The sequence below is a fragment of the Arvicanthis niloticus genome, chromosome 4 (genome assembly GCF_011762505.2).
Source record: "Arvicanthis niloticus isolate mArvNil1 chromosome 4, mArvNil1.pat.X, whole genome shotgun sequence".
Classification (NCBI taxonomy): Eukaryota; Metazoa; Chordata; class Mammalia; order Rodentia; family Muridae; genus Arvicanthis; species Arvicanthis niloticus.
In genome coordinates, this window is record NC_047661.1 from 86,092,108 (window position 1) to 86,112,571 (window position 20,464).

General features: G+C 39.6%; 1 pseudogene; it reads left to right on the plus strand.

Moving 5' to 3' along the window:
• The first annotated feature begins 3,014 nt into the window (after positions 1–3,014).
• On the plus strand, positions 3,015–4,855 carry LOC117707215 (la-related protein 7 pseudogene; annotated as a pseudogene).
• The last annotated feature ends 15,609 nt before the right edge of the window (positions 4,856–20,464 follow it).

Genomic DNA, 20,464 nt, shown 5'->3' on the forward strand with positions numbered 1-20,464 from the left:
TACTGCACACCAGCACCTTGAAAGGCTTTTTGAGAGTACATGGTTCATGTTATTTCTCTGATAAACACCTTTCAAGATATGCATCTCTCCCCTTGTGTAGGCTCTGCTTTTTTGTTCAAAGCCCAAGGCCATGTGTGATCTGCTTTCTATATGTTTTTCCAGCTACAACTCTTATGACGCCTTGCCTCAAACAGCAGGCTCTAGAAAACTACACATCTCTTTTTAAAAATAGACTTTTCATTTATGAGCCACTGTGCATGTTTTAATAATCATCTGCCATTTCAAATCACCCTTGATTTCTAGCTGAACTTTAAATCTCAACTAAAATTTCACTTCCTCTAAACTGTCTTTCCTAAACCTTAAAGCAATACATCCTGGATTCTCCTCTTTGACCCCAGAAATTTATACATCCTACTTCCGATCTGTATGGCCCAAGAGTGCAGGAACCATGACAACTAGGAGAGTTATCTTACCCTGGCCTTGGGTCAAAGAACAAAAGAGACTCATAGGGGTTATGGTTGCTTGTTTTTGCTTAAACAACAAGAGATTTATTTTTCTCATACTTTATCAGATCAGAAGCTCAAGATCAAAGAATAAGCAGATTTTCTTTCTCCTAAATCTTTGTCTTTGAACAGTTTCTCACTGTATTTTTATGTGCCCTTTCCTCTATATGTAAGAATCCCTGACGTCTTTCAGTATATTCAAATTTTGTATTTTCTAATTTTTAATTGATATAATCATTATACATATTCATGGCATGTGGTACAATATAATAAAGCACAGATTATAGGATGTAGCAGTCAAATCAAAGTAATCAAATATAAATATATTCTATCACCACAGATATTTGTCATTTTTTTCAAGTTGAAATATTCAAAAGACTCCCTTCTAGCTATTGAATGTACTAGATTATTGTTATTAATAGTTCCCATGCTGTGCTCTATAAACAAAACTAGAAGTTAATCTTCCCAACTAATTTCAATGTTTTTTTTAAGACAGGGCCTCACTGGCTAACCTGGAACTCACTATGTAGACCAAGCTAGCCTCAAACTCATAGGGATCCACCTGCATCTGTCTTTCAAATGCTGAGATTAAAGTATATGACACCATACCTTCCATATATACATTGATTATGTATATATATATATATATGTGTGTGTGTGTGTGTGTGTGTGTGTGTGTGTGCGTGTGTGTACATATATAGAAACTAATACTTGTCTTCCTATCCCCTTCATGTATCAACTTCTGTTGCCCACTATTCTATCTATATATCTTCTATGATAATCAATTATTTTTACTTCTATATGTGAGTGAGAATCTATGGTATTCCTCTTTCTCTACATGACTCAATAAGGATTTTTTGAAGATGAATGCTTGTGTTCTTCTTATTTCCATACTTACTGTTTAAAACACTACAAATGTGATGTACTTTTGTCTCATAACCATGAAATTGCTCTTCTTAGTTTATAAAATTAAGGTGAAAATAGTATCTATTCCTTCTTCTTCCTTTAGTCTCCAAACTACCTGTCATGGCTCTTTCTTGTTGCATTTTGATAGAAATACCAAATTCCTTGAGCTAAACCCAGTCCAATTCAATCTCCTGAAAGTGATATATAATATCCCCAAACTCCTGCATTCTTGTCTACAGCACTTGCTTGGCTGTCAGTCAAGTGCTTTTCTGATAAATCCCCTCTTGTCTTAAACTGTCCTAATCATGACTCAACATTTCACAGCTTTACAGCACATCTGCCAACGATTCTGTGAAATCCCATTAGGACTGAGTCATTTTGGGGGCCCTTTCATAGCTCCCCTACAGGAAATCAAGTATAACAGGAAGATTTTTTTCATTAAATATTGAAAGAAAAGTAAGTGGTACACCATATAACTTGGGTCTGTTTATTTCTGTCTAGTGCTGGAGCCTACCACAATTGTCCTAAATGTAAGAGTAGCCAAGGCAATAGCTAAAGGGTTGAAGATCATATAAGATGAAAGTGCTTTAAGGCAAGGGATGAGGCTTATCTACAATAAATGGTACTAGGCAACAAACAGCAAGCTGAGTGAGTCCGAGGTTTCTGTTAGTACTCATAGACGACAAGGCATATCTATTACTGGGGTGAAATAGTTCTGTCAGTGGAGCTCATTTAAAAGTCCCCAGTCTCCAGAGATCTGAATAGAACAGATAAGACATGTTAGACTTATTTTAACATTGCCTTGACAGCTATTGAGCAATGGGAAAAAAACCTGGGTTTAGAAGTAAAAACTTCTAAAAACAAAAACTTAAATTGCCTTTTCAAGAGAAGCTATGAATTATTGTTTTGTTGGCTAAACATTTAATGTTTTTCAGCTCCACTTTTATTGCATGTTTATAACTATGCGCCTGCTTGATGCAACTGCTGATATCCACGTGACAGTGAGCAAGGTTCTAAGAAAGGATAGCACTTCAGAAGAACTGGAAGAAAGTCAGAAATATGAGATTTTAATACTGTTATATCAGAGCCATTAGGTAGCTGTCTTGACCTTTGGCTTCTCATCCCACACGCCACTCTCGCCCTGGAGATATGACAGTTATGAATTGAACATTTGACGGAGTTTGATGCTATGCACATCACAAATCCATTTGGTTCCTTATGAAGAAGAGACATCCATCATAGAGAAATAGTAAGTCCTTCTGGTTTAATAGTCTTAACTCTAGATTCTTCTTTTTTGAAACATAAAAACAAGTATTTTATTTAGTTTTCTAGTAAAGTCATACTTTCTAGAACCTACGATAGATGCCACAACAGCTCATAAACAGCTTCAGCATAGTGGTTGGATACAAAGTTAACTCAAACAAATCAGTACCCCTCCTTTATACAAATGATCACCTAGCCAAGAAAGAAATTAGGAAAACAACACCCTTTAAAATAGCCACAAATGGCAAATTTCCACCGACTGCAAGGGTCGGAAGACGGAAAGTGTGGAAGAACACAAGCGCTGACTGTGGATCTGGGGACATGCACGGAAATGGAAACTGGAAGCCAAAAAACTATGGAAAGCACTGAGAAGAGAAAGGAAGAAAAAAGGAAGCGATCATGAGTTTAACAGGTGCTTGCAGATATTGCTAAGCAGGTGGACTTCTGGTTTGGAGATGTAAACCTTAACAAGGACAGGTTTCTGCGAGAACAAATTGAAAAATCTAGAGATAGATATGTGGACATTTCTCTCCTGGTGTCTTTTAACAAAATGAAGAAGCTGACAGCTGATGGGAAGCTAATAGCCAGAGCACTGAAAAGCTTCTGTTGTAGAGTTGGACTTAGAAGGGACCAGAATCAGGAGGAAAAGAGCCCTAGGTGAGAGACCAAAGGACGAGAAAGAATGCACAGTATATGTGGAGTTGCTCCCCAAAAATGTTACTCATAGCTGGACTGAGAGAGTATTTGGGAAATGCGGCAATGTGGTTTACATAAGTATTCCACACTACAAGTCTACTGGGGATCCTAAGGGATTCGCCTTTGTGGAGTTTGAAACAAAAGAGCAAGCAGCAAAAGCCATTGAGTTTCTGAACAACCCACCAGAAGAAGCACCTAGAAAGCCTGGCATATTTCCCAAGACAGTGAAAAACAAGCCCATCCCTTCCTTACGAGTAGCTGAAGAGAAGAAAAAGAAAAAGAAAAAAGAAAAAAGGCAGAATAAAGAAGGAAGAGAGTGTGCAGGCCAAAGAGTCAGCTGCGGACAGCAGCAGCTCGGGTGCGTATAAAACCACGAAGAGACCAAGGACTGCCTCTGAGGGCTCTGAAGCAGAAATCCCAGAAGCCCCAAAGCAACCTGCAAAGAAAAAGAAAAGACGAGACAAGGTTGAAACATCAAGCTTACCTGAAGTCAGGGTAGGGAAAAGGGAGAGAAGCAGCGCCGAGGACGAAGACTGTCTAGCCCCAAGACCAAAAGCAAAGAAAAGGGCTCAGAAGGATGGCGTTGGCCAAGCCGCTTCTGAAGTCTCCAAGGAGGGCAGAGACTTAGAATTCTGCTCTACGGAAGAGGAGAAGAAGACGGGAGATGGGAAAGGTGACTCTCTCTCAAAACGTGAAGAGGAAGCATAAGAAGAAACATAAGGAGAGACACAAGATGGGCGAGGAGGTTATACTATTGAGAGTGCTGTCTAAGACTGGATGGATGGATTTGAAGAAAGAGGAGTATTTGGCACTGCAAAAAGCCAGCATGGCTTCTCTAAAAAAAAAAAAAAAATTAGAGTCGGAAATGGAAACAGACTATAAGGCACCTACAGCAGGCAGTGCTCAAGCGTGCTCCACCCAGGAGAAGGTGAGTGCACAAGGCCCATAGTTCGTGACTGGAGTGATTGTGAAGATCGTGAGCCGAGAGCCTCTACCTGGCGGGAAACAAGTCAAGGATATTTTGGCCACAATCTCAGAAGTTGTTTACATTGGTTTGCTAGAAGGAGATACTGAATGCCATGCCCGATTCAAAACCCCCGAGGATGCTCAGGCAGTAATGAATGCACAGACTGAAATTAGAAAGAAGCACTGTTGGAACCTGGAAGTTCTTTCTGGTGATCAGGAGCAGAGGTACTGGCAGAAGATTTTGGTAGATAGACAGGCCAAACTTAATCAACCTCGGGGAAAGAAAAGAGGCGCAGAAAAGCTAATCACCAACGCTGAGAAGATTAGACTGGTTAAGACTCAGCAAGCCAGTCAGCACATTCGATTCTCTGAATATGGCTGAGAAGACTTGGACTTCCCTTGCTGAAGTGTTCTTAGTACCAGACTGCTTGATGGATGTTGTGCTGAGATCTGCATTAGAAAAGAAAAGGAAAAACCTTGGCTCCTCAATGTGTCAGTAAAACTTCTCTAATGACAAGTGCATTATATGTCAGATTTTTTTTTCAATGAACACCCTTACTTGTTGAAATTATGCCAGTCAACTTCAGATGATTTCATAAATAAATGTGGTTTGAACATAAATAAAATAAAATAAATAAAACAGCCACAAATAATATAAAATACCTTGGTGTGACTCTAACCAAGCAATAAAAGATCTGTATCACAAGAACTTCAGGTCCCTGAAAGAAGAAATTGAAGATTTATTTAATCTGTTAACACAGTGTAGAAGTAAAAATAAACAACATGAAGTGAGTTTTACTAGAATACATACTTACAAATTTGCTCTAGATTTTTTAAACATATAATCAAGAGCTAATTATTCTTGTTTACAAAGAATCCATTAAGCATCCATTATCCACTAGTGTTTTGTTAAATTTTGGTATAAAAGAAAAAAACTCTGTTAGGACTTAATTATATAGTAAGAATAATCTATAAACTTGACAGCATAATGTCTTAAAAACATAAATCACAGCGGAAATTTCATGGTGTCCATAAGTATAAGGAAGAGAACAGCACGGCTTTTCTATAGCAACACCACAGGGTTGATATTTGTACTTTCAGTACTTAGGTGATGAGATATATATGTGAAATACATACATGCTTTGTCAGGACGCAAAAGGACATGGAGTTCTAGAGACTGACTTCCAAAGCCATTCTTGGACATCAATGCCAACAAGTACACATGTTGTGTGTTTTAGCATTCTTCACCCCATTCCCTATGAAAGCAGAGTGAAGCATTGTGTCCCATCACTGTCCTCAGGCACTACTATGTGGCAGGGACAATAGGCACACTCAGGGAAAAAAAAAAAAAAAAAAAAAAAAAAAAAAAAAAAAAAAAAAAAAAAAAAGCTGTGTTTCAGCACCAAGGACAGGGGTAGCACAGACACTTAACTATGGTTTGGGAACTGAATCCAAGGCTACATACACCTGGTGCTGTCTTCTGCTGTTTACTGGAAGTCATCCATGAAATCTTGGATCTCACTTTGTTTTTATGTGGCCCTACTGACCTGAACCCTGAGATGTAGAAACTGCGTATTTAGTGGTGCATGGCTATGTTGGCGCCGACATTCTCATCCTACCACTGCCCATCTGCCTAGCCCTATAAAGTACTATTTCAAACCCATCTGCCAGCATCAAAAACTGCATTCGAAGCCGTGGTTTATTATTTTCTATTCTATTTACAAATCACATTTCCAATGGCTAATCCACATGATCTATCAACACTGTAGAACTCAGTTCATCCCGGAGGCCAAGGAAGAGATTAGATACCTGGATTGTAGCTTGAACAGAACTGACTAAGTGAAGGATAATCAGGTCAACAGAACAAGATGAGAGAATACCCAGGCTCAGTAAGCACTCGTCTGTGAGGAAGTTTATGGTAGGTTTTGGGCTATGTGAAAACAGGGAAGGGATTCAGTCTGTTTACTATTCTATTTCAAGTATTTGGTACTTAGTAATCATGCTTAAATTTCCCCTTAAATAAATCAATAGCCACTGTATCTATCTCTAAGATCTATGAAATTGTATTTTATTTGAATTAACTTGTGATTTAATAGGTAAAACAGAGTCATGACTTTCCATGTATGTACAGAACTAAATGGTTATGAATAAATATATTACAGAGAGAGAGAGAGAGAGAGAGAGAGAGAGAGAGAGAGAGAGAGAGAGAGAATGGGGGTATAAGACAAGTGAGAATTCAAATAAATGGGGAAAACTCAAACTCAAATCAAGCAAATTCCTGTAGGGGACACAGGAAGCTCTAAGTGAGTGAAGCACTGAATGAATATATAAATATATGTTATTGAAGTAGGCACTGCCATGTGAAAGACTCAAGGCCTTGGACCCATGGGAAATTACAAAGCCATTTCACCCATATGGGCCAGTCTCAACTTTTCCTGGGGGTTTGAGTGCAAGTCAAAGATCAGTGTGTACTAAAGCTAGCAACTGCAGCTTCCTCCTCCTCCCTTTGATGCTTACAACTCAAACTGCCCACCTACAGAGATGTCCTACTGAGACTAGCTACCTCTCCTGCTGTGCTATACCTGAGGTTCTGGGTTACAGGGGTAACCGACCCCACCCGACTCCATCTTTTCTGTATGTGTGTTTATGTGCCTGCCCTTTTTTCATTCCCTTGCCACCCCTAGCCAGGGTTTGAGTACAAAAGCCATGTGGGTTGTGGTAAATACCCATCCTTGTGACTGGTAAAAGCTAATTAGTCTCTAGTCTCTAACTTTTTTGAAAATGGTGGAATATAGAAAACAAATCATTCCCTACTCGGTATATTGTAACAAAAAGAACTCATTAACTTCCTGCCCTCCAGACCAATAAAACCAGTAAGTTTTCTCTGGCTGTCAATCTATTCCTGCCCTGAGTTAACTTAAATTTTACCAGCCATAGTAGAGTGCTGGGCTCAGCTACCTCATTTTGCCTCAAAATTGATTCTTGTTTTGAGCCTTGAATCTGCTTTTTAGTGTCCTCAAGGAATCAAGAGATTTGCATTCTACTTCTGGCTCTGCCAATGCTTGTTGTTCCCTTTGACAATACAAACACCCCTCCTTGTCTGTCTGTCTGTCTGTCTGTCTGTCTATCTTCCATCATTTTCTAGGGGTTCTGGGAACTACATAAACAAGGTCGGCCATTTTCTGTTCATGTCTCATGACATGTAACCTCTATATCCCGCCCCCATGATTTCTTCTACATGTGGAAGACTCTTCTAATTTCCAAAGCTTCACATATAGAAATGCATCAAAGCCTGTTGAATAAAGCCTTGATGTTTCCTGGCTCTCCCTTGCATGGTTCTTGACATCTGTTTTTCTCTCTACTGCCTCAGGACAGTGGCTTTCAACTATCGCAGTACATTAAAACTATGTGAGGAGATTATAGAAGCATCACTACTTGGACACAACTTAAAACACATACGCACTTTTGATGGTATTCAGTCTGTTATTGAAGTTTCCCGGATAGCCCTCATGTGAAGCCATGGCTAAGGACTTTAGCTGTCCTTCTTTCTTTTTTTATTTTATATCAATTATATGGAGTTATGTGGAAGTCATATAACAAGTTGTAAGAATTAAGAAGTTGGTTCTCTTCTCCTATGTTGATCCCAGGAATAAGAACTCAGATCATCAGGCTTGGTGGCAAGCACTTTTATCTGCTAAACCATCTCTCTGGCCCTTGCTGCCCATATTCCTATAGCTTAATTTCTACCATAGTGTTTGACATCAATTCATAAATCCCTTGAAGGCAGAGAGTGTCCATAATATTATGATTCAGTGACTAACTTAAAATCACTCCTTAATGAACAATTGTTAAAATAAACTTTACTGGATTGAATTGATTACCACTAGAAGAAAAAACATCTAGGCACTGTTCATTGGCTAAAACTAATCATAAGCAAAACAGCCACAAGCAATGTGTTTCTTTCCTTTCATTCTCATGGAAAATATGAGATTTTGAGGCTTATATGCCTGTCTTTCTGCTCACATATCTATATTCCTTGCCTGTTTCCAAAAAGACAGAAAGCTAATGTGATGTAAGGAGTGCCTGATACAGAGAGGAGCATGTCTCCCCATGGACAAAGTCACTTTAGTGTATATTGCCATAACCCCACCCACAACTTTCCCCTTTTGCTTGCATCTCCTTCCTGCACCCGGGGAAATATAATTTCATAAAAACACCATATTGATTTCTAATAGACCTTGGGGGTGAGTCTCAAATAGTTTTGTTATTTTTGGTTTGTTTGTTTGTTTGGGTTGGTTGGTTGGTTGTTTTTGGTTTTGCACAAAAAAAAAAAAAAAAGGATTTTTTTTTTTTGCAAAATAATCTACATTTCCCAGGCATCTTCCAACTCTATACTTCAAGAATTTTGATTGCATATGAAAACAACAACTCCAAGTTTGACTATAGAAGGGGACAATTTTCCTTCATTTAAAAAAAATAAAATTCTTCACCTTTGTTCTAGATTCTCAGTGTTTCATGTGTATATACATGTACACATGCACTCACGCAAATACATACACACAAACACACATACATACACACATGCACACGCGCACACACACACACACACACACACACATCCCAGTGCTGACTGTGAGGTGTGAGAGACTGAAGAAAAACTAGGCCTCAGCAGAGTTATTCTGGTGCCCACAGGGTATATAAACAAAGTATGTGCAGTGGAAACCCAACCCACATCCTGCCTCTGACCTGATGCCTAAATGAGTAGACAGATCTCCATCTCCCACGAATTACATAACTTATCAGTGAATTTGGGCATCAACAACTAAGACCTCATTTTATTATCTGATAGTTAGATCTACCTTCTGAACAGAAATGCAAAATTGTAGCAATAAGTCAATTTAAGACTAAAGAAGCCTCAAGCATCTTCAGCAAACAAAAGGTTAGCATATTTATTCTTTTGTGGTTTTATTTTCCAATCATGCATAAACTTTCTTTTTCCATCTGTTTTGTCATATTATTTATGCTGGTCAAATTTAAACTTTATTGCAAATTGTCTTATCATCCTTAGAATTTTTATCAACTTCAGAATGTCAGGGCCTATTAATTTTTCTATGTGTATACGTCTTTACCACAACATGCGCTATAAAACTGTGTGTCTAACAGCTTCCTTGAGCTACCATAAAACAGCACTAAAACTAGATAGGTTTTTTGTTTTTTTGTTTTTTTTTTTTTTTGTTTTGGTTTTTTTTTTTTTTTTTTTTTTGAATAATGAAATTCTATTGCCTCATGGTTCTGAAGGCTAGGGGTATGAACCACAGCACTGACAGGGTCATGCTGTCCCTGAAGGTGCGAGGGAAGAATCACTCTGAGGCCTCCTGGTTCCTGGGAGCCTCAAGCATCCCTTAGTTCTGCCACTTTGATGCTGCTCTGTCTACACATGAGCATTCTCTCTGAGTCTTCACACCATCGTTTTCCTATGTGTGTCCCTTTCTGTGTCCATACCCATTATTATGAGAACAGCAGTCACTCTGCACTAGTACTTACCCTGATGACATCATTTTGATGTGATTACCTCTGTAACCTGTAAAGATCATAATTTCAAATCTGATCACAGATACTGGAATAATATAATCCCTAAAACATACAGATACTTCATTTCTTTTATAGTGGTATAAAAATGATTAAAGTATCTTAATTAGTGAACTGAATAATGATCCAAAGTTCTTTCCTTCTTTGACCCAGTAAAAGATTCAGGTAAGCTGTCTCAACCACTTCTTACTCTCCTAAGGTGTGAAATCTGCGGGCACCCAATTGCTCACCATTACCACTGTTACACATACCCCAAGCCAGAGAATTTACTGGGAATACCCTTTCTCTGCTCAACTTTGTTGGCAAGAAGTTTCTTATATTGAATACAAATTTCCCAAATTATCATCAAAAAAGTCAGGCAGAATTTGTCTTGGGTTATACAAAGGCCCTTCAGATATTATAAAGGTATAAAGGTAGCCATGTGTCTAATATGCCCTTTATACCACATCCAGCAGCTTAGATCAGCAAAAAGGACCCAAGGGAGAGCCTGTACAGAACCCAGCAGAAGAGCCACGTCCTGTCTTTGAATCTATATGACGGTGACCTAAACAGTTATGTTCCCTTCCTGCTTAACTAAGTGTGTATGGTGAACACCTCATGTACTCTGCATTTAGGTCTCTCTATGAAGAGTTCTTAGGTGACTCCAGTATCTTACTTAACACTCATATAAAGTCTTGGAAATTCTCTTGTAGGTAACAAAAATAAAATATAATTCTAAAACGTGGACTTAGTCATAGGTCTGTTGGTAATAGAGCCCAAGCTAAGTTCATGTTTTAGAATTTCATACCAACTGTACTTTCCACTATGTTTGTGATAGCTTATCAAAATCGTGACTTATAAGCTTCATTCAGAAGATTCGTTTATCATAGCACAGATCACACATCCAACCTGTCACACCTTTGCTTATGTCCATAATATACTAATAAAAAATTCAATCAAGATTATGGTCCAAATGAAAATTTATCTTTCAGATAAATCTGGTACATTGTCTAATTTGATGACTCTTAGCATCTAGGGACTAAATATAGTAGGGCCAGTTTTCAGTGATACAAGCATTTCTGGTCTGTCTACTGCTAGTCATGCATTCTGTTTTTTTTCTTAACTCTGAGTTGCCATCATATAAACCTGTAATTTCTTCAAGTGTAGGTATGAGATATGAATTATGTATAATTATAATCATTTGCTTTTTAAAAAAAACAGTGAAAACTATATTAAATCTCTTCCAAGTAGAAATTAATTCAACCTTTACAATACCCCTATGAAATAGGTGCTGTTACTATCCTTATTCAAATAATGAGAAAATTGAGAATTGAATGTTGCCACTCTAGTTGGCAACTTTATTCAGAGCATCAGAAAGCATGCTCTGAAAGTTAAAAAGAGTCAGCTTAGTTAGTTGTACAACCACAACTTTGCTTCATGTGGCAAAAGCATGTTTTTCCAAAGAGGCATATAAATTAATAACAATAACCAGCTGTAATAAATAATCTTAAGTATGCTCACTCCTATCTACTGCAGACATTCCAAGAATTGCCCATGTTATGGAAGAACAGAGATCATAACATTCTTGTCTTGTTTACTTGGAGTTTACGCAAAGTCTCAGAAATCTCACTCAGCTTCATTCATGGATGTGTTCCAACAAATGGAGAGTCAAACAAATGGCAATTTATTAAATTATAGCATATCAGAATAACATTTACCAGTTTTAAAAGATATAGATATATTTATGTACTAACAGAAAGATATATAAGTTATCATAATAATAGAAGAGCAGATTGAATAATAACAAAAAAACAACTGACAGTGTGTGACCCTTGGTGTGTTGTTTGAAACTATTCCTGTGGATACATGGACAAATGTCTACTCACCCTAGGTAGGGAACCAATGATAGACCAAAGTGAAGATACAGAAACCATTAAGTATTATTGGGATAGTTCCAAGAATATGTGTGAGGAGTTATGTATAGGAGCAGAAATAACTCAATGACAGCTGCTTCACCAAAAGGCCACCCTAGCTTAGGTGACAACACATTAAAGTTGAAAACCTAGAGCCAACTGCACAGCCTTCAGACGGTACAAGAGACTGCAGAGTATCCATTCCATGCCTCTTTCAGACAACTCAAATGCTCTCTGCTCCTCCCAGGCAGCTTGGCTGGTCAGCAAGTTTCTCATAGCAGTCCTAACTGTTACAAACACATTGCAGAGGAGGGGCCTAATGAATCTAGTCAGTTTAAGTGACTTCCTGAAGCTATTGCATTGTTTACTTCCTGAGTTTAATGCAGGGTAAAACACTTCACCTCCCTTTTAACATCCTGTGTCTTAACAAGGTTTCTTTCAAGCTATATTTGTATCTTGAAAGAAACATATAAAACATGGGGGAATTTTCCTTAAAAAAAAAAAAAAAAGAAAGAAAGAAAGAAAACACAGATAGAACATCATGATAGTTAATTTTTATTATCTACTTAAGTTTGGAATCACCTAAAAGATGATCCTCCATATACATGTCTGTGAGAGTATTTACAGCGAAGTTTAAATGAGGAATGTAGATCCAACCTGACCTGTAGACCTATGGGACTGTGGTCCCAAACTGAATAAAAAAGTAAAACAGAGCAAATGTAAGTGCCAGAATCCACTTTCTCTGTCTCCTCAGTCCAGATGAACTGTAACCACCACTATCATTTTCCTGTCACAGTAGACTGTGAGCCAAAAGAAATCTTTCCTCCCTGAAGTTTCTTGTCAAATACTTCATTAAAGCAATGAGAAAAGTAACTAATGGAAATATATACAGAGAAAGAGATTCCTACTCTCTGAACAGTAGGAGAGTAAGAATTTTGTGCAGGAAGTATCTTACTTTTATGTTAAATACATTTCTGGGATTTAATATTTTTCTTTTGATTAGTGTTGTAATAGCCACATAACTAGTAAATATGGTAATATCTAAAAGCTGAATTCTTTTAAAATTTAATTTAATTTCTTTACTTATTCACAATACACCCTGCTCACTGCCCGCTCCCAGCCACCTCCTCCCACAATCCTTTCCCCCATTCCCCTCCCCTTTTCCTCTGAGCTAGTGGGGACCCCCTAGGTACCCATCCCCAGCTGGCACTTCAAGTCTCTGTGAGACTAGGCACTTCCTCTCCCACTGAGGCCAGACAAGGCAGTCCAGCTAGTAGAACATATGCCACATAGAGAAAACAGCTTTTGAGATGACCCCCAGTTTCAGTTGTTCAGGACCCACATAAAGTCAAACTGCACATCTGCTGCATATGAGCCGGGAGGCCTAGGTCCAGCCTGCGTGTATTCCTTGTAAAACTTGAATTCTTAATCAAAATGCTGAGATGGTACATGCCATTAAATCACAGCATTGGCTGCCTTTAATTTTCTGAGTTAAGTCTCTTCTTTCTTCACAGAAGTCATAAATAAATGACTTTGCATGATGACTGATCTAGGACAAGTAGGCTCCAGCAGAAGGTGGCATGCTTATCCAGAAGTGTTCAATGTCTGGGTTCAAAGGATGGTCATAGCCAGGACTCTAGATCTGCTCTAAAGGCTATAAGCTTCCTGTCTTCATTCTCTTCCAAATTCAAGGAGAGATTTTCAGGGCAAAGAAAGTTAGTGAAAGCAGGTCATGTTCTTTTGGGTCGTTTAACATAACAATTCAGCCTCAAGGAAGAGGATTCCCTCCTGGACTAAAAACAAAAAGTATAAATGCCACTGAAAAATTCATAGGTCAAGATTTCCATCTGCACTGAGTCTCCCCCAGGCCCTCTGTGGGTAAAAATAAGTGTCATCTAGTTCCCCCATGAGGAGGGGCCCCGCACTCTGCACATGCAGATATGTCAGTGGTTTACCCAGGAGAACAGCTCTCCCATAATCCTCACCAAGGAACTCAAAAAGTCCTCAAGTTGGCTGAAGCTTCTTTTTGTATTGTGCAGAGGAGAATTCAGAGCCAAATCTGGCCTGCAATGGTTTCTGTCTACTTTCATTAGCAGCTTTAAGCAACTGCAACAGTAACCACGTTGTTACAAGCCAGCCTAGGGATCTTTTCTCAATTTCAGGATAGAAATTACACATGCACGCATGCACACATGTGCATGTACAAGCCAAAAATAATACCAACTGAATGAGGCTATACTGGCTCGAACACAAGCCAATAGGGCAGGTCTCAGAGTGGCTCCTCAAGAAGGTAAGGGGTGACCTTTGCATAGGAAGTCTGGCAGCTGTGATGCCTGGCTCAGGACTTTTGTGTGTGCTCTCTGAGCTTCAGCTCTGGCACCAGGACAGTTAACAGTCCAGTGCTTTGTTCACACATGCTCGATACCCTTGCAACCAGGTCCCATAAAATGGTAGTTAGTCACCACCCTAAGAAGGCCAAATGGCAACCAAAGCTGGACATTCTGTGTCCTCATAAATTGGAGAGAATTGCTTTCTAAACTTTGAAAGGATCCGGTGACATAAGCACGCACTTAGAATATTCATCCTGCAAAAACCAGCTTTTCACTAAAGACAGAAAATGCGGTTGGAAAACCCGGCCTTGCCTATTCTGCCTCATTATGGACTAAAATACTGAAAATAGTGTTATTTGACTCTTTAAACGTGTGTGTGTTTGTGTGTGTGCACGCATGGATGTGCTCTTATACACATATGTGCATATGAGCTCCTAACTTAAGAACTCCCTAAAAATGTATAACTGAGGTCCCTTTCCTGTCCCAGGGGACTTTTTAAACAGCTTGATATTTGAAAACCAGTGATACCTGAAAAGTTCTGGAGGTCCCTAGGTCTTTTCTGCCTCCATACACCCTTAGGAGGCACCGAGCTTTAAAAGGATGTCCTCAGACAGTAGGACCTTCATGGTCCTAAAGCCAAAAAGGAGGGAAATAAACGCATTTGTCGATAAATACCTGGAGAGAGGAACTGATCAAAGTCTCCCAGAACTTCAAGGGTGACCTGACTTTTAAGAATTCTTCAGATCATCAAACTCCCAAAGAGATATAGGAAACGAAGAACCTCCAGTGTCACTGACCCCACAACAGTTCATGGCTTTCCTTAGCGTTGTGGCTCATTTTTGTAAAGAAGCTACCTCAGGACAAGGTCACAGGTCACCTTTCCGAGGCTGATAGATGCTCTTGAGGTGGGTCAAGGAGTGTCCAAAGTAAGGATTACAAACAAGTTTCAACTTTGCAGGACATGGAATAAAGAATTAGAACTGGGCCCAGGCAAACACTAAGCATGCCCAGGGAAGTGACAGGCTTCTCCTGCCTTCATTAGCACCTCTTGCCTGCTATCACTGACTCTTCAGGGATTACATGGCCAAATGCTCATGTGAAAGAGAAAGGAAAGAGGCTCAAGTGTCCAGGGCTCACATAGCTTGTCTTTCTTAAGTGCTCCCTACTTTGGTAGCCATGCTGACAGTGCCTGCCCAAGGTTGGGCATTCTTTTTCCTGCATGGAAACTCTTAGGAACAAAATGGAGCCTTTAACTAAGGCAGGTTTCTTTCTCAGAAACAATCAAGTTTGAAAACCCAGGAGTTATGTAATCATTTAAAAGAGGGGAGTCCCTCTACTTTTTCTTCTGCCTAGACTCCTACCTTCAAGCCAGGATGAGTCCTAACTCCCACCACTCACAATCTCTCTCCTGCAGTCTCCATGTGTCCAGCTTGGACCTGGCTCTTCCCTGGGGATGACGTGTTCTTTTTCCTTGTAGCATTTTCTCCCTGCCCCCAGGTCTGCCTATGGTCAGTCCCCTACTGATTCATCAGGCCTTAGAGGTCCTTCCACTAGAGACCAGAATCCACTCTCAAAAGAACATAGAGGCCTGCATAAAAGCCACTTTGGGGTCTTCAATAAAATAGTATCTTTGTTTTCATTTTTATTTCCAAGTCTGGTCTTTGATACCTTGCTCGGTATAGTCATCTCCTCCTCCTGTGACATTTTCTGGTGCTGCCTAATCCAAGAGAGCCTAAGACATAACAGGATTCTTTTCCCAGGGCCCTGGATAGATCTCCTTTAATGATGTGGAGAGGCACACAGATCTAAGATGAGTTCATTACAGAAATGGTTATTTCCTTTTTTTTTTTCAGATATCAATAGCCATAGTCCCCTCACGGCCAAGGTCTCTGGTACCTGATGTTCATTTTGTGAGTTTGGAGCTGGGTACTTAGGAGTACACAGGAGAGTATCCTGTGTCCCCTGAGTAATTTTCTAATGCTAGAAAATTGTACTTTTCATCAGGTTTTTTGTGGGCTCAGCTTTGAGGCCTTTGCAAATTACTTTCAATAAATGTTCCTGTGCAGGCATTTTGCTTTCATTCCACCATTCTACAGCCTTCTGTTTCTTTCTGAGTAATTCTTGAGTTCCATGTTCCTGAGCTAACTCTTCTCCCAAGGTGTTCTCCTTGCTGCTAAACACCCTGTATGCCTTTCTCGATCCACTGGGATAGGATCTAGAGGATAGCTGTGGGCATGCCCAACTACTAATATAGCCTGGCAGATACTCCTATCCTAGTGGGAAACTGCGAGAAAGCAGAGCCAGGAGAGAACAGTCTAGATCTCCTTCTCCTAGTTCCAAGTATCTCTTATATTTAATTTATAAACAACAAAGACACCTGAGTTAACAAGCTAGATTTGTATCTATTCTTTGTTTAGTTCCAAGAATATTAAATTATCCTCTTCAAATATTTTCCACGAATGGTGGGGTGGAAGAGTAATATCTCTTTGTAGGGTTATTATGAGGTGAACCAGGATATGCAAAACACATGCTACAGAATCTCTTCCATGATAATCTTTAAGGGAAAGAGTCCTCTTTGGAGATCCCTTCTTCTGAATTTAGTCTCCCCTCAAAGACCAGGACCCTTGGATCTATTTTCTCTAGGTACTCAACTTCATTTTCTGCTTGACTTGCAGATCAGGTTAGAACGTAGAGATCAAAGAAAGTTTGAGGAGTAGCAAGTAATGAGCAAGCAATAATGCTAAGAGCAATCACTCACTGAAGGCTGTAATTCATCCTCATAGCAGCTCCATCAGCTAGAATGTTGCTGATGGTGAGGTTCTGCCAACTGAGCAAGTTGCTCCAAATTACATGGCAGAACTTTGATTTGAACACAGCTTTGAACACAGCCTGTCTATAAAGTCCACTTCTATTATTATTATTATTATTATTATTATTATTATTATTATTATTTTATGTCCTTATTCAGCCTAAGAATATGAGATTAGTTCATTACAGTGGGGCTTGGAATGGAACAGGGTGAGCATGGAAGACAAAATTTAAGTAAGATGGGAAAGTACAGGAGACTCTGGAAGGAGAAAGAGTACAAAGAAGTAAAAACTTCAGAGCCACAGAGGGTCAGGAAACGGTTACGCAGGTATTTACCCTCACAGGTAGGTTCACAATCACATACAGGCTTCCCAGCCTGGCTGCTAGCAATATGGTGCTAAACTATGATGGATCAGAGACCCTGGTGCTCTGACAATACTTGGAAACTAAATGTACAGACATAAAAAAGATGGGTGAGTCTCTTTGTGTCTCTTATAAGCAGGTAGAAGAAACAGAAGCAAACTATTCTTGACTAGATGAGGAAGACACAGAGAGGGCAAAGTCAATCAGAAACCTTAATCGTGAGATGAAAGGGTCAGATTAAAGACTTCCCATTTACCCCTGCATGTCCTTTAAGAGATGTTCTAGACAGTTCTGCACTGGAGGCTGTCCCTCTCACTTTCTGCTTAGAAACAATTCTGACAGCCCAGAAGTCTGCCAAGCTGAAGCCAATAGAGGAAGAAAATAGACAGCTATGTAGTCAGCTGGCTACACTCAGTCTAGACCAATGGTTCTCAACCTTCCTAATGCTTTGAGCGTTTAATACAGTGCCTCATGTGGTAGTAATCTCCAGCCATAATATTATTTCAATGCTACTTCATAAATATAATTTTGCTACTGTTGTGAACTATAATGTAAATATCTGATATGTAGGATATCTGATATTAACCCTTGCAAAAGGTTGTTAGGCTCCTAAAGGGAATCAACCCACAAGTTGAGAACCACTGCCCTAGACCAAGGAGTTCATGGAGACCACACCCTGGTGGCTAATGGGTCAATTTGAGGAACTTTTAAAGTACATAATAGACACATACACAATAGGCCCCAGAAGAAAGGTTTGTTATCATCACTGATGTCAAATCCAATCATAGTTCACCCTCTAGAATTCCTGTCAGATACTTAGGACTCTGGTGTCTTCTCCTAGAGGCAACCTCATGACCATTTCCTGTCTCCTGTTTGTTTGTTTTGGATATTATCTGTCATGGCAAAATGTAGGGTGATCAAGTAAGTGGATATTTCTGTACTTTGAAGCAGTAAATGGAAATGGATGAGGAAAGCTGAACTGTAGTTCAGTGGTAGAGTGTTTGCATAGCATGCGTGGCAACATAGGTTCAATTCCAGGTTCTGCCAGAAAAAAAAAGTCAAAAGAAAAAATAAGAAAGAGTTGATAAGCAGTAGAGAGAGGTGGGGGAAGAAAAGAAGGGAGAGGGAGCAGTATCCTGCCAAGACCATCTCAAAGCATAGACATGTGACTTATATCATGTAGTTCCATGTAGTTCACTTGTAGGAAGTGAGGCCTTGGTTCTCAGGGTCTCAGCATACAACTCTAGTCTTGGTTTCAGAACTAATTGACTTGGTACTGTAATGGTAGCTTTCCATTCAAACATCCTTCAGGGTCACTGCTATCCCATTGAACATCTAACCTGCCACCTATTTACCCAGAGCCCAGGTATCTCTCAATGTACCTCTTGGCCAATCTAATTTTGACCCTGAAAAATCAGAGGCTAATAACCCAGCCCTCTACCTCCTCATATCCCCATTCATTTTCTGCAGTCATGTTTCCACAAGTGAACAGACAAAAGAAGGCTGAATCTTGGAGAACAGAGATTATATTTGTGAGCTCCTTTTGTGGTACCAATAGAACTCATGAGCCAACACAGAACTGACTACTTGTCTAGTATCTAGGATGTATTTGCCATAAGAGTAAAAAGAAAAAGAGGGAACAAATTCTGGCTGAGAGACATAACTCCTCTCAGATGCTCTCAAACATATTTATAAAAAAAAATCTACTATTTTGAGGCTTTGTCTCCATTACGTTTCAAAGAAAGACTTTCTGAGAAGAAAGCAAATGCTGTCAGTGGTGCCTGAGAGATACCACAGGTATCTCACTCCAGAGGTAACACAGCAGCTAAATAAAGTACTTATAAAGAATTATTTGAGGGTAGAAAGAAACCAAAATGAAAACAGGCATTTCTCTTTACCCATTCCTTATGCAAGCTCCCCATGACCATGGCTGAGTCCTGAAAAGTCAGGATGAAAGAGAGGGAGGACATATCTAGAGAGGAACCATGGGAAGGATGGAGAGAATTGTATGCTCAACTTTGTTAGTATCTGGGCTTTGAAACAAAGAGGTGTAGGTTCAAATAAATCCTGGTTATGCTGCTTTTAAATTATGTGAGGTTGGGAACGTTATCTTACCCTAGCGAGCTTTCATTTCCTCACTGTTAAAATGATTGGCCACTTTATAAGGTTGCCTGGCCCTGTGCCAGCAGAGAATATGTAGTATTATTATCTGAAACATTAAGCTTGCTCTAAATTCCATACCCTAAATAAATCATGCAATCATAGAGCGTTTAAGAATGTCCTGGGCTGACTGGGATATATCTTCCATGCTTGCTAGTTTTAGTACTGCCAGAAGACTCTATGAAGGCTATAGGAGGAGAAAGATGTCAATGATCCAGCACAGACCCTGTGAGCTATAGTATGGATCTGCCAAGTAAGATGGGCTTACTGGTTCAAAAAAGGGGACATGACTTGAGCCTGCTCCACAGAAGAGAGGTGCTTAGTATAAACCTGGTCAAAATCCCATGGCTGAGGAGGTCATCAGCCCCAAGGGAGGAGCTACTATTGCTTTATTAAGTGGTCATGCTGTCGAACAGCTTTTTAAACACTGATGTTTTTATACACAGATTGTGCTGCTCTTGACCGTGATCAGCGAAGCTTCTTTTTGCAGTGGAAACTAGTTAATGCTGAAACTCGCCAGAGCAATGAGTCAAAGTGTTGAGAATAAGTAACTATTGAATATTTAGCCCTAAGTGCGACATCTATATCCACACACACACACACACACACACACACACACACACACACACACACACACCTCAGTTTAAGGAATAACACAGAAGGAGCCAGAAGAACATAAGAGAGGATGTGGAGGGGGTGCCATGAAAGGTCTTCAAGGCATGACATGGCCATGACATCCATTGACTTAGTAACTATGGTTACCTGCACAAGATCTCTATAAGACCAAGCCAACAAAAAGTCTGGGATGGGTATCATAGGGGTTCACAAGGCTCTAATCCTATCTGAGAAGCTATTGGCAGTTTGACGACTCCTGGGGAAGATAAAATCATCTTTCTTCAGGTATGGCCATTGATAAGTTGCCCATGTTCCAGCAGACGGCCCCATACTCATGCACATACAGACTGATTCTATCCAGTGTGTTCATTTC